The sequence below is a fragment of the Mixophyes fleayi genome, chromosome 2, assembly GCF_038048845.1.
Source record: "Mixophyes fleayi isolate aMixFle1 chromosome 2, aMixFle1.hap1, whole genome shotgun sequence".
NCBI lineage: Eukaryota > Metazoa > Chordata > Amphibia > Anura > Limnodynastidae > Mixophyes > Mixophyes fleayi.
The window spans coordinates 168,652,711-168,664,949 of NC_134403.1; the positions used below are offsets into that span (position 1 = coordinate 168,652,711).

Below are 12,239 nucleotides of genomic sequence, written 5' to 3' on the forward strand. Positions count from 1 at the left end.
GCTGGGCGTGCTCACACGTGCCTCAGTGATTATATCAAGTAGGATTAGTTCTCTTTCCACTAAATATTCTTGAGGTACCTGAACTATGGGTGGGAGGTCACTAAGGGAAAAAGTAGGACACCTAGGTCCCTTAGTCTGAAGTCTCCCAATGCTTTGCAAGCCGATCACTGTTAAATCTGAGCATTGAGAGACTGGGAAGAACGAACAGACAATAGCCCGCCCACAAGGGTTGATGAAAAGAACTGGTGACATTATTAGATGTGTGTATATTAACGCAAGCTGAAGGAGATTGCATATGACATTATTGATAGACATAGGATGATGCTATTGATGAACATGAAGTGTTTAAATGTATTCTGAGCTTAAAGACATGCGTTGGACAGAAGAACCTGTTAAACTTGAATTGCTGTAGTAGAGAATTCTGTATAGCTGATACACGTTCTACTGTACCATGTACCTTTCCAAATAATGTATTAAGTGTTTTATTGCACCCTTGAAGGGCATACAAAAAGTTATCTCCAAGCTCCAAAGGTGTACGGTTTATAGTAAAAGAAGAAGTCGTTTAGAGGATTAAGACTCTCTCTTATGATAACTTGTTTAGATCTACAAACAGTGTGGACATACACCAAAGGGGATTTGTATTACATAACAATGAAACGTGGTACTGAGATCCTGCTTATAACATCTTTAAGGTGATAGTTTATTGTACTATCAAAGGGTGGACTGTTGAAGTCGTATAATTGGATGAACGATATTATATTGGTTTAATATTGGTTTGCCGTGCGTATTGCGAAGCGTACGCCACGTGTTACGTGATGTGGTGCATTCGCACGGTAAAATACGCACGCACACACTCGCATTACAACAGTTAGTTATTTATATCATTTCATATTGGTTCTGTTACACTGTAATTCAGGAGCAGATAGTATTCGGTTTATTATTAGTCTATATATATATATATATATATATATATATATATATAGATATATATATATATATATAGTGATTATATGTACATTGTAGTGTTATTAAAGGTTTAGGTAATAGGAAAGGTGTCATGCCTGATATTATATTGAAGCCCTAATCATCAGCAGCTGTCCGGTGCAATCGGCGAAGAGATCGCACATTGCATACTTTAGTTATTGATATTAGAGAGTAAAACCTTTGTATGATACTGGCTATGAAAAGGAGCAGACCCCCTGGAGAGAAGACCCCCACCTTTGGATTCCTTAGATTGAATCAACCTATTACCTGTCTGGCCTGGACCCACCCAACGTCTGGACCTATAGAAACAATCTACGTCATCTCTATTGTTCACAATGAAACACTGACTGTATATATATTAGCTGCATCTCACTGGGGCTCAGTCAACTCTGACACAATATTCTATACAGAATATTGTCCATCGGGTCCCGTGGGTGCGCAAGCGAGCGCAAGCGATTGCATTGGTATGTACTTATCTTTTGGTATTGGCTGTGCTGTACTGTACTTTATCATGATATAATAATGTATTGAATTATTGACTATTTACATCTGTTAAAAATAAATCACTTTGTGCTTTGGACACACATTCATTTGATTGGGCAATGCTTATTTTAAAACGATAGAAATACTTTAATATGTCGGAGGCAGGTTTAAATAGAGTTACCCTATCCCTGATTGGTGGCATTGGAGGAGGCGGTCCGAACAGCTAACTGCAGACAGAAAGTAGAGAGAAGAGTCCCTTTGCTAGGAAACAGGGACTCGAGACAAACACACATGCACACGGCAATCCTGAGGAGAGAGAACAGAGTCCAGCTGCCTAGCAATGGACCGTGCTGCCGACAGAGGAAGGCGTCCCTCCCTGGCACTGATGGTGAGTGCAGGGATGGCACCTGACATCGAGTTTAAATAGTTTTCAGACCTGTGTAGTTTATATTTTGAGGAACACCAGGAAGACCATATGTTTGCATATTTGTGTCTTGCATGTCTTTCCGTATACATATACCTTTCATGATTCATGGTGTCATTTACAGGAGCTTTCCATTTCTGTAAATCAGGAGCATCCGTTACCATCCACGTGCGGGCTATAAAAACCTTGGCTAGAGTTGTAAGGGTAAAGATATATTGACAATGTGTTTTAGAGAAATTACCAAATAAATATATATTTGGTGAAAGAGGAGGAACCCCATGCACCGTATTACAAACACATGTCTATACCTTGGTCCAGAAATCATTTACATTTGGGTATTTCCATAGCAAGTGCCAGAAGTTGCAATCCGTTGATCCACACTGTGGGCAGTCAGAGTCATGTTTTCTCCCAATTTCAACCAGTGAACATGGAGTACGATAAACACTATGTAATATGTATAAATTAATTTGTTGATAGTGAATACAAGACAAGGCTTTTTTCAAACTTTTTAGGATATGGGACCATTCTTCCTCTGACAACACCCCTACATTAAGTTTCCATTTTGCTTTAAGGGGCAGTACAATATCAGATGCGTAATGATAATTTAGTTCTGTATATTCAGTGGATAATTCTAAGCCCACCCATATTTTGTAACAAAGTTCTAATGGGTGGAATATGAAGAGTGGGGGGAGAGCCATCAAATTGCGAATGAATAGCATGTCTGAGCTGTAAGTAATGGTAAAATGCAGTGTGTGGTAAACCAAAGACTTGCCTGAATTGAGCAAAAGATTAAAATACCCCACATTCATAGAGGTGACCTATTGCAGATACCCCATATTTGCTTAAAAAATATATTATCATTTAGTTTATTCAGTTCCAATAGCATAGTATTGTGCCAAATCGTAGTGTCTGGATCCAGGCCCTGTCCCCCATTAACCTGTGAGCCATATTCCATACCCTAATTGCCTGAGACACAAGGGGAGGGGCAGACCTAATGGATTTACCTATCAGATGCACCTGGAGTGGGGAAAGTAAAGGGCCTGCTCGTTCACCAAGAAAACCAACTAAAGTGCTATCCTCTGTGGCATATAACCAGTCTTGGAAATGTGATAATTGAGCTGCCGTATAATAAAATTTAAGATTGGGTAACGCTAGGCCACCTTCCCCTTTAAATTTACAAAGAGTATTCAAATTAATTCTGTGCCGCTTATTACTCCAGATGAATGAGGAGAGTAAAGAATTCATTAATTGAAATATATAATATATAATTTGGGATATATATTGGTGAGTGTTGTAAAGCATAAAGATATTTGGGTTGCATAATCATTTTAAATAGATTGATTTTTCCTGTCACAGTCAACGGGAGTCGCTTCCAAGTGTGAGACCTGTGCTTAAAGTGATTCGTGATGGGATCAATATTTAATTTAATATAATCTTTTGAGTTAGAGGTAATCCAGATACCGAGGTACTTGAAAAGCAGCGTCCATTCAAGAGAGATCCCAGGTGGAAGCACAGATGGGAGGACCTCCACCCGTCGAGGGTAGGATCAAGGACATTATTAAATTCGCCCATACATACAACTGGTGGTGTATTAGGAGATTGAGCCATGAAGGTCGCTGCTTTTCCAAGCACCTCGGCATTATATGGGGTGGAATGTAGACAGCAAGAATTATAATTGGGGAGTACTCGATCACAGCCCACAAAAATACAAATCTACCATAAGGGTCTAAGTGTAAGTAATCTAATGTGAAGCGTAAGTGTTTTTAATGAGAAGAGAAACTCCTCTTGAATGAGGAGAGTGTACGGAGTGATAGGCCCACATCACCCATGGTCTCTTCAGTGCCATAAATTTGCTACCATGTAGATGAGTTTCCACCAAACAAATAATATCTGGAGAATATTTCCGGAGATGGGACAGTACCAGGGAATGTTTGACCTTATCATACAGATCCCTGACATTCCAGGTGAGTAAGCGGAGCCCACCCATAACAGGATTACTTACTGCCACAACGATTCAGGAGGAAATTGTTGACATTAGGATGAGACAGTGTTTGAGAAATACTTATTTGAGGATAGTACTCCTTTAAACCATTCCATTCTTGACAGAAAGAAAAATACCACATTAGTATTATGAGAACAAAAATTAACCCATATTTAATTTACTAATACGCATCTAGTGGATTCCTCATTATAAATGTATCTGAAAAACCCAAAATTTAACATTGAAGCAAACCTGTTCTGTTGAATTATCCAATACATCAGATAATAATGTAGAACAAAAAGCTGTACGGCCAAAAATTGTACATAAATATGAAAAACAATAAAACTTCCCAACCCATACGACATTCCCTTTAAATTAACTAGAGTATGTTTGGATCCCTACAACACCAAGAAAAATTACCCCATGACTATATTAACTAATAACTAATAGGCCAGGGAGGGTTGCTAGGCTTTTACTAGCTAAAACTCTCCCAAGTATATCTACCTAACCAACTTTGCCCTTAACATTTTGAGATAATATTAATACTGATATCAACATCAACACTAAGGGGGCACAATAAGTAACTTGTGTATTTAATAAACAACAGTTAACCAAAGGATCCGGAGATCATGTAACAAGAACTGAATAAGAAATTTAAGCATATCTCCTTCAAGGATTTGAAACTTTTGCAGATACTCTCTTGTAGAGCCAATCCACAACATCGCTGGGTGAAATGAAGAAATGTTGTTTTCCATCCGCTGACTGCCGCAATCTGGCTGGATATAACATGGAATAAACCAGTTCCAGATCTCTTTTTAACCTGGGTGAATGAAGCTCTACATTTTTGGACTTCCAAAGCAAAGTCAGGAAAGACAGAGATAACATGATTATTGTATTTAAGGGAGCCTTGTTGACATACCAGTCTTAAGACTGCTGTCATGAACATGCTCCCATCTGCCGTGACTTTGGGTGTTTCCTGTATGAGGTTACACACAATCCCAGCATTCAAGTCTTTCTCTACCTATCACACAGGTTATAGACCTGCTGAATTGCCCCACAACAGCGCTCTCACACCCCCCCCACACTTCAGTTTTGCCACCACCTATTGAATACAGGCAGTAGAACCCCAATATACTGTCCCACACTGGCACACAAGGCTTCTGGCTACCCAAAGGCTAACAAGGCTCACAACAGCACACAAAGGGTTACCTCTTCATATCTCCAGATTGTTACACAAATGTACATGCAAGCACACACTAAGTTTGTTAGTCAAATGTATCAACAAATCACACACCGGCATTCAAAGGTCTAACTTGGTCGAGCTATATTCTTCTTAACATACTAAAAGATTCGTTAAAGTATCAAGGATGCAACTTGCAAAATTTATAGATTTAATATACAAAGGTACAGGGCATTCATATATAAAAATAAATTAGTAACAACTGACATAACATACACAAGCAAAGCAGTTTAAAATAAAAGGGGTTACTTTCAGAGTATCACTGTCACGAACACCCCAGCCTGTCTCAGATACAGCAATCTGAACAGCTGGTCATGAGTGGTGTTACCTTAGTTAATTAACAATGAATACAACATTTCTGCCACCACAAAGAATTTATTATGGTGTCCTTACGTTCATCAGAACCACTTTTTAAAAGTTTCACACTTAAGTCACATACACGTGTTATTTACAAAATAACACGTGTATGTGACAGCTACATTTTACTGTACTATAGCTCGCTCAGAAACAGGAGAGGTGGCAGGGTTCAGTGCTATAGGTGAAAGTTTACTGTAGAAAAACATAAAATTGCCAAGATGCCGTTCTACCTAAAATATTATCAAGCATACCAGCATAAGGTAGCTCACTTCTTTTAGCTAGATTTCAGCACCTGCAATCTACACTGTCATCATATTCACCCTTTTCATTGTGTACATCTTCCTCAAAGAGTACTAATTCATCGCCGCTGGAATCCACCATCACAGAAGTCTGTGCACTTTGATATAATTGCCGATAATGGCCTTCCTCATGGAATTTGTAATTCATTTTATGGCAGAGCTCTCACGATTTTTGGGCAATTCTTTTAGACCAGCACAAATGTCAAAATGTTGTGCTGACTCATCTACATCACCACTGGGTGTCTTGGGAAAGCTTAGTTTTTTCCTAGAAGCAGTTGCTAGAGAAACTGAAGGAGGACACGTTGTTGTATCAGGTACCACTTGAGCTGTCAGCCTCCTGACCAGGAGCTCATTGCATCTCTTGTGATCTGGGACAGTGGGAAATAAAGACATAGCTCTTAAACCCAGAATCAAGCACATTTGGCAAAATGTAGTGATCCAATTTCAAAATGTTGATAACTCTTGGATACTGGCGAAGCAAATTAAATACTTAATCTACAATTACAATATAGTTAGTGGATTTGCTTTGTTTCATTTCCTCTTTCAATTTCTCTAGCTGCTTCTCAAAAAGTCTAATTAGGGCAATCACTTGACTCAAGCTAACTGTGTCTGTGCTCTCTTCACAGGTGACTACTTCACTGGACTAAAGTATATTTCCCTTCAAATTCTATTCTTCTTGCAGCTGCTGCATTCTCCTACATGCTGTTGCACAATCCCGAAAATGACCGTAAATATTTCGGGACACAGACAGCATCTCCTGCATGTCATTGTTATTTTTTAAAAAGTTCTGTACCACCAAGTTGATTGTGTGAGCAAAACAGGGAATGTGATGGAATTCCCACCGCTGTAATGCTGGTGGCGTTAGCAGAAATCTCATATCCTCAGGAGAGTCCAAGCAGGATAAGCCATGTTGCAATGACATCCCTTAGTTTTTCAAACAGGTTGTCAGCTGTATTACCTCTGACCTGCACATTGTCTCATCTCTGATAACCACCTCTCACTCCCGCCTTCAAGACTTCTCCCGTGCTGCTCCCCACTTATGGAATTTCCTACCATGTTTAATCAGACTTTCCCACAGCCTTCAAATCTTTAGATGTTCTTTGAAAACCAATCTTTTTTTTAGAGGTGACCTTATCCTCGATAACAGTATTCACACTAATTCACCCTCACTACTATCCCAATCTCCACTATGAGCCACACTCGCTCCTCTTGTTTCAGGTGTGCCCTCTTCCCTTTAGAATGTAAGCTCTCTAATGTGCAAGGTCCTCCATACCCTTTGTTGTCATGTCTTCATTCATTTTGTCTGCCTTGTCTGTGCTTGTTTTACGTATGTCTTGTTTTATGTATGTCCTTGTCTTCCTTACTGTACGGCACTGTGGAGCACTGTGGTGCCTTATAAATCTACGAAAATAATAATAATAATAATATTAATATGCCTCTTAGTGAAGCAGATGATACATAGAGTAGCCTGGCTCAGAAAAATGTGACATACTTCAGTACATGTTGCTGCTTTACTGCTGGTGAAGGCAAATCACCAACCCAGTGGGCTGTCACAGTCATATAATCTTTAGTTTGCCCAGTTCCGCTAGTCCACACATCTGTGCTTAAGTGTACAGTGGGTAGAATGGCATTTTGTAGCCCAATAATTACATTTTTATGAACCTTCTGGTAGAGGTGACAAATAGCTTTTCTAGTGAAATGGTGTTGTGATGGAATTTGGTAACGGGGACACAAAACCTCAAGTAATTGTCTAACACCAGCTGCATTAATAGTGGATATTGGACGCAGATCTAATACTAGCATAGTCGCCATGGCATCTGTGATCCGCTTTGCGACTGGGTGACAGCTTTCAATCTTGCTAAGGATTGTTTAACAGTCAATTATTGTAATCTACTAGTAGTCTTCTTCTTGCTCTGCTTCTGGGCTGAAGATCCACCTCAGCAGCAGGAGCAGCAGAAGTGGGCCTAACACACAAGGATTCTTCTGAGGAGTCCTGGATAGGGGAGGAGTCATCTCGCATTAGCAACTTGGATGCAGGACTAACTTCGATCACTTGGGAGGATACTGATGATGATGAAGGTGTTGGGGGTGTAGATTGCAGGTGCTGGGATCTAGATGAGAGAAGGAAGGTAGCTGATGCTGGACTGCTTGCTGCTATTTTTTTTAGCATAAGTTTCTTTTTTTCCCAAGAGCTTTCCATGAACTCGCTTCAAATGGCGTAACATGGATGAGGGTCCTAGAGGGTTAAGGTTCCTACCTCTACTGACTGTGGCTTTACAAACACTACAAATAGTTAGACAACTGTTGTCGAGATTTGGGTAAAAATAATTCCGTTCTAAAGAAGTGGATTTTTTGGTCTTATGCCCAGGCATGACAATGGCCTTCTTCTTATAACTGGCAAGAACTGCTTCAGTCTTTGTTAGAAAGTGTTAGAAAATAATATTGTGACCTGTGAGGTGGTCAAAATTGACTGCAAATGACTTGAAATTAGCATTATTGAGTTTAATAATAATGTAGGAACAAAAAAAAAAAGCAAAATATGTGAATTTAGCATATTTTAGCAATTTTGCTAAAAAAATACAGATCCAAAACCAAAGCCAAAACCAAAACCAAAACACAGAGCTTATCCAGATCCAAAACCAAAACCAGTTCATGGGGGTCAGTGAACATCTCTAGTTTTTATTATTATTTGATCTTTGATATTTGACCTCTCATTTATTCTGACAAATCATTATGTAAACATTGTATAAAATGACCTTCAATCCCTGTGTAACAAAGAAACATAAGTCAATACTTAATTATTTATTTGAATCACTTATTTTGGGTGGAACAAAAATACTTTTCACACGTAACTTAGTATCTTATACCTTGGCATACTTGAGGTAACAATTGCAAACTTGAATTTTATCAGCATTCTTTGGACAGATAAATCTAGGATCAACCTTTACCAGGCGGGAAGAAAAAAGTATGGGGAAGGCTTGGAATAGCTCATGATCCAAAGCATAGGACCATCTGTAAAAGATGGTGGAGGCAGTGTCATGGCATGGGCATGTATGGCTTCCAATAGTACTGGGTCACTAGTGTTTATTGATGATGTGACAGAGGACAGAAGCAGCAAGATGATTTCTGAAGTGTATAAGTATATACTGTCTGCTCAGGTTCAGCCAAATTCAGCAAATTTGATTGGATGGCGCTTTACAGTATAGATGGACAATGACCCAAAACATACTGCAAAAGCAGCCCAGGAATTTTTTTAGGCAAAGTAATGGAATATTCTCAATGGGTGAGTCTATCACCTGATCTTACCCTGATTGAGCATGCATTTCACTTGCTGAAGACAAAATTAAAGGCAGAAAGACCCATGATCAAACAACAACTGAAGACAGCTGCAGTACAGGCCTGGCAAAAGCATAACAAAGCAGGAAACCTACCATCTGGTGATGTCCATGTATTCCCGACATCAGGCATTGCCTGCAAAAGATTTGCAACAAAGTATTAAAAACTTAACATTTTATTTATGATTATTTTAATTTGTCCAATTGCATTTGAGCCCCTGAAAATAGGGCACAGTGTATAAAAATGGTTGCAAATCTTAAACGTTTACTACAATATTTTTATTCAACCCCTTGAATGAAAGCTGAAAGTCTGAACTTCAATTACATCTACATTGTTCAATTTCAAATCCATTGTGGTGGCAAAAAAAGCAAAAATTATGAAAAGTGGGACATTGTTCAAATATTTCCGGACCTTGCTGTATATATATGTACACCTGTTCTCTGTTGTTATTCAATGAATATAATTCAAGTATTATTGGGAATGCTGTGCTTGGACTGTATTTGATTCCTTTTAAATGTTCTGAAATTTCTAGCATTGTATTTACATATCTTACATTTCATGGTGCTTTTTTTTTCTTATGCTGTGTAATATAAATAGTAGGTACCGTCTACTATTTTAAACTGATCTTTCACGCTTAGGGCTGGAGTGTGCACCCCCCTTATGCTCTGCCCCCCATTTTCCACTTATTACCTAATGTGGAGGGGGGCTGGCCAGCATCTGCTCGTCTTGGGAGTGTGGTGTTGGACTATGGTATCATAGTTCAACGCTGCACTGCCAGCCCATTTCCAATTTGGAGAAGCAGCAGTCATCAGCTTCACAGGTAAACATAAAGACACCGAATGAGTGAAATTATGTCACTCAGTCATTGTTAATGGTGTCTCCTAGTTTCGCTTAGTGGTAGCACCAGCCCTGTTCACGCAGTGTCTGTAGTGTCTGTACTGCTTTCCAGATACCTATTTTCTGTAGATTTTTTCCTGATATTAATCAGTTGATTGTCATCCACAAGTAAGATGATTATTACTTTAACCTGTCTTTTCTTTTATCCCACTTTTCAGGTTTGCTTAACGGGCTCTCTGTGCTGCGCATTCTCCACAGGTCATCTTTACATTGAAGCATTTCCACTTGCTGATAATTACCATTGTTCAGCTAGGCAATGCCTGATTTAAATTTAAGAGTGACCGCCATTTAACCCACTTCCTTCTGTCTCTCCAAATTATTTACCAAATCAAATTACAATAATGGCTTCAATCTGGGTGTGTTCCTGTAAATGTCCCTATTTTTCATTATTGACCAACTGCACAAAAAAATTTAAATTTTTCTGCATGTTATAAACAATTCTTATCATCTATCCTTATTTTCTGGGTTTTATATTTGAGTATTTATTAAAAAGGACTATTTAAAATACAAATCATTATGTTACATATCCAGTCAAGATGACAAGATGGGGGTTGTAGTGCCTCAAGTCTGCAGAGACAGAATTATGCAAAGTTTCCCTGGAAACTAATGTAAAATGTTGGCAACTGTGTTGTCTCTGTACACAATTATTTATCTACAACTCTGTATGTACCTTATTTACTACCCAACCTTTTATCATCATCATCATTTATTTATATAGCGCCAACATATTCCGTAGCACTTTACGATTGGGGACAAACATAGTAAATAAACAAACTGGGTAAAAACAGACAAAAAGGTCAGAAGGCCCTGCTCGCAAGCTTACCATCTATTGGACAATGGGAGTTTGACACATGAGGTTAAGTCTACATTTGCAGTCGGCCCAGCCAGACTGCAAAGGTAAAAGTGACTCATAAGCTAAATGATCCTGTCACACAACAATGTTAGTCAAGGGGTAGTTGTATAACGGTGTGGTAATATGGTCATGTAGTGAAGTTAAGAGGGTGGTTGAGGAATATTATAAGCTTGTCTGAAGAGGTGGGTTTTCAGAGAATGCTTGAAAGCTTGTAGACAGAGGAGAGTCTTAATGTGCAAGGGAGAGAATTCCACAGAGTGGGTGCAGCCCGAAAAAAGTCCTGTAACCAGGAATGGGAGGATGTAATGAGTGTGGATGAGAGACGCAGATCTTGTGTAGAACGGAGTTGCCGAGTTGGGAGATATTTTGAGACAAGAGAGGAGATGTATGTTGGTGCAACTTTTATGAAAGTATATCTCTGACTGACACAGAAAAAACAGTGTATACACGTTGGGGAACATTAAGAAGGGGAGAGCTCTCCCAGCTGCCATTGTCCTACTTTGCCTATAAAAGGTTTAAGAGAAGAGATTTTCCAGTAAAGCAGAAAATGTAACATTGACAAATGGGAGATTCTGACAGGAAAAAGTGGGTCAGTGTTGTATGTTTAAATGCAGGGCTGGCTGCAGCTTGTATAACCTTGTTTTCTGTTTTCTTTTAGACCCCACCTTCCGTTTTTATGGTTTTCTTCTAGACTTTATTATGGATAGTTCAGCTAGTTATGTTACAGGAAGTCACAGTAGGTGAAAAGTGGCATTCCTCTCATCAGAAGATCCAGGGTTTTGAGAATTAAAGGTGTTTAAGGTTCATGGTGGATATTGGCTATGTACCTTTAAACCTACAGGCCCTATGCAAATAGTTCTAGAGTGGGTTGCAAACAGCAGGGTACCCACTTCCTGTGTGTTAAGCAGTGAAGGAGTTTGACATGTTTGCAGGGTAGGGGGTGAGTGTAGGATTCTGCAACATTTTTAGCTTTTGATATAAAGTTGAGATTGCTCATACATGTGAATTTCACTGTTTTTTTTTTTTAAATGGTCCATATAGTCATTACTAAAAAGTGCACTATGCATAGTTATAGCATTAAAACTGCGTTGAGCAGCATTTGTCAAATTAATATGGCATCACCTTTCCATTTGCAGTAAGAAGTCACAACTGGATCATTGTTACAGGTAAGGTTTAATTATTGCTCTGACTGATTTTTTTACTTTTGCATGATAAATATTTCCTTTTCATCTAACTGCTTTTGCACCTATCTATGGGGCATATTTAAGAAATCACGGTAGTGCACTATTGTGCACTTACCGTGGAATTAAAGTCCCGATGTGCCCTCCGCAAATTTATTAAAGGTGCATCGCAGCAGATATCATGGATATCTGCTGCTTTGCACT

The 12,239-nt window shown here is 39.0% G+C and overlaps 1 long non-coding RNA gene across 1 annotated transcript in view; it reads right to left on the reverse strand.

Annotated features, from left to right (window-relative positions):
• LOC142138340 (uncharacterized) overlaps nt 1-9,240 on the reverse strand; it is a 64,223-nt gene extending 54,983 nt beyond the window's left edge. Inside the window, exon 1 of the long non-coding RNA XR_012688012.1 lies at nt 9,200-9,240. This is a non-coding gene — a long non-coding RNA (uncharacterized LOC142138340). The remainder of the gene's footprint in view (nt 1-9,199) is intronic.
• Between the last annotated feature and the right edge of the window lie 2,999 nt (nt 9,241-12,239).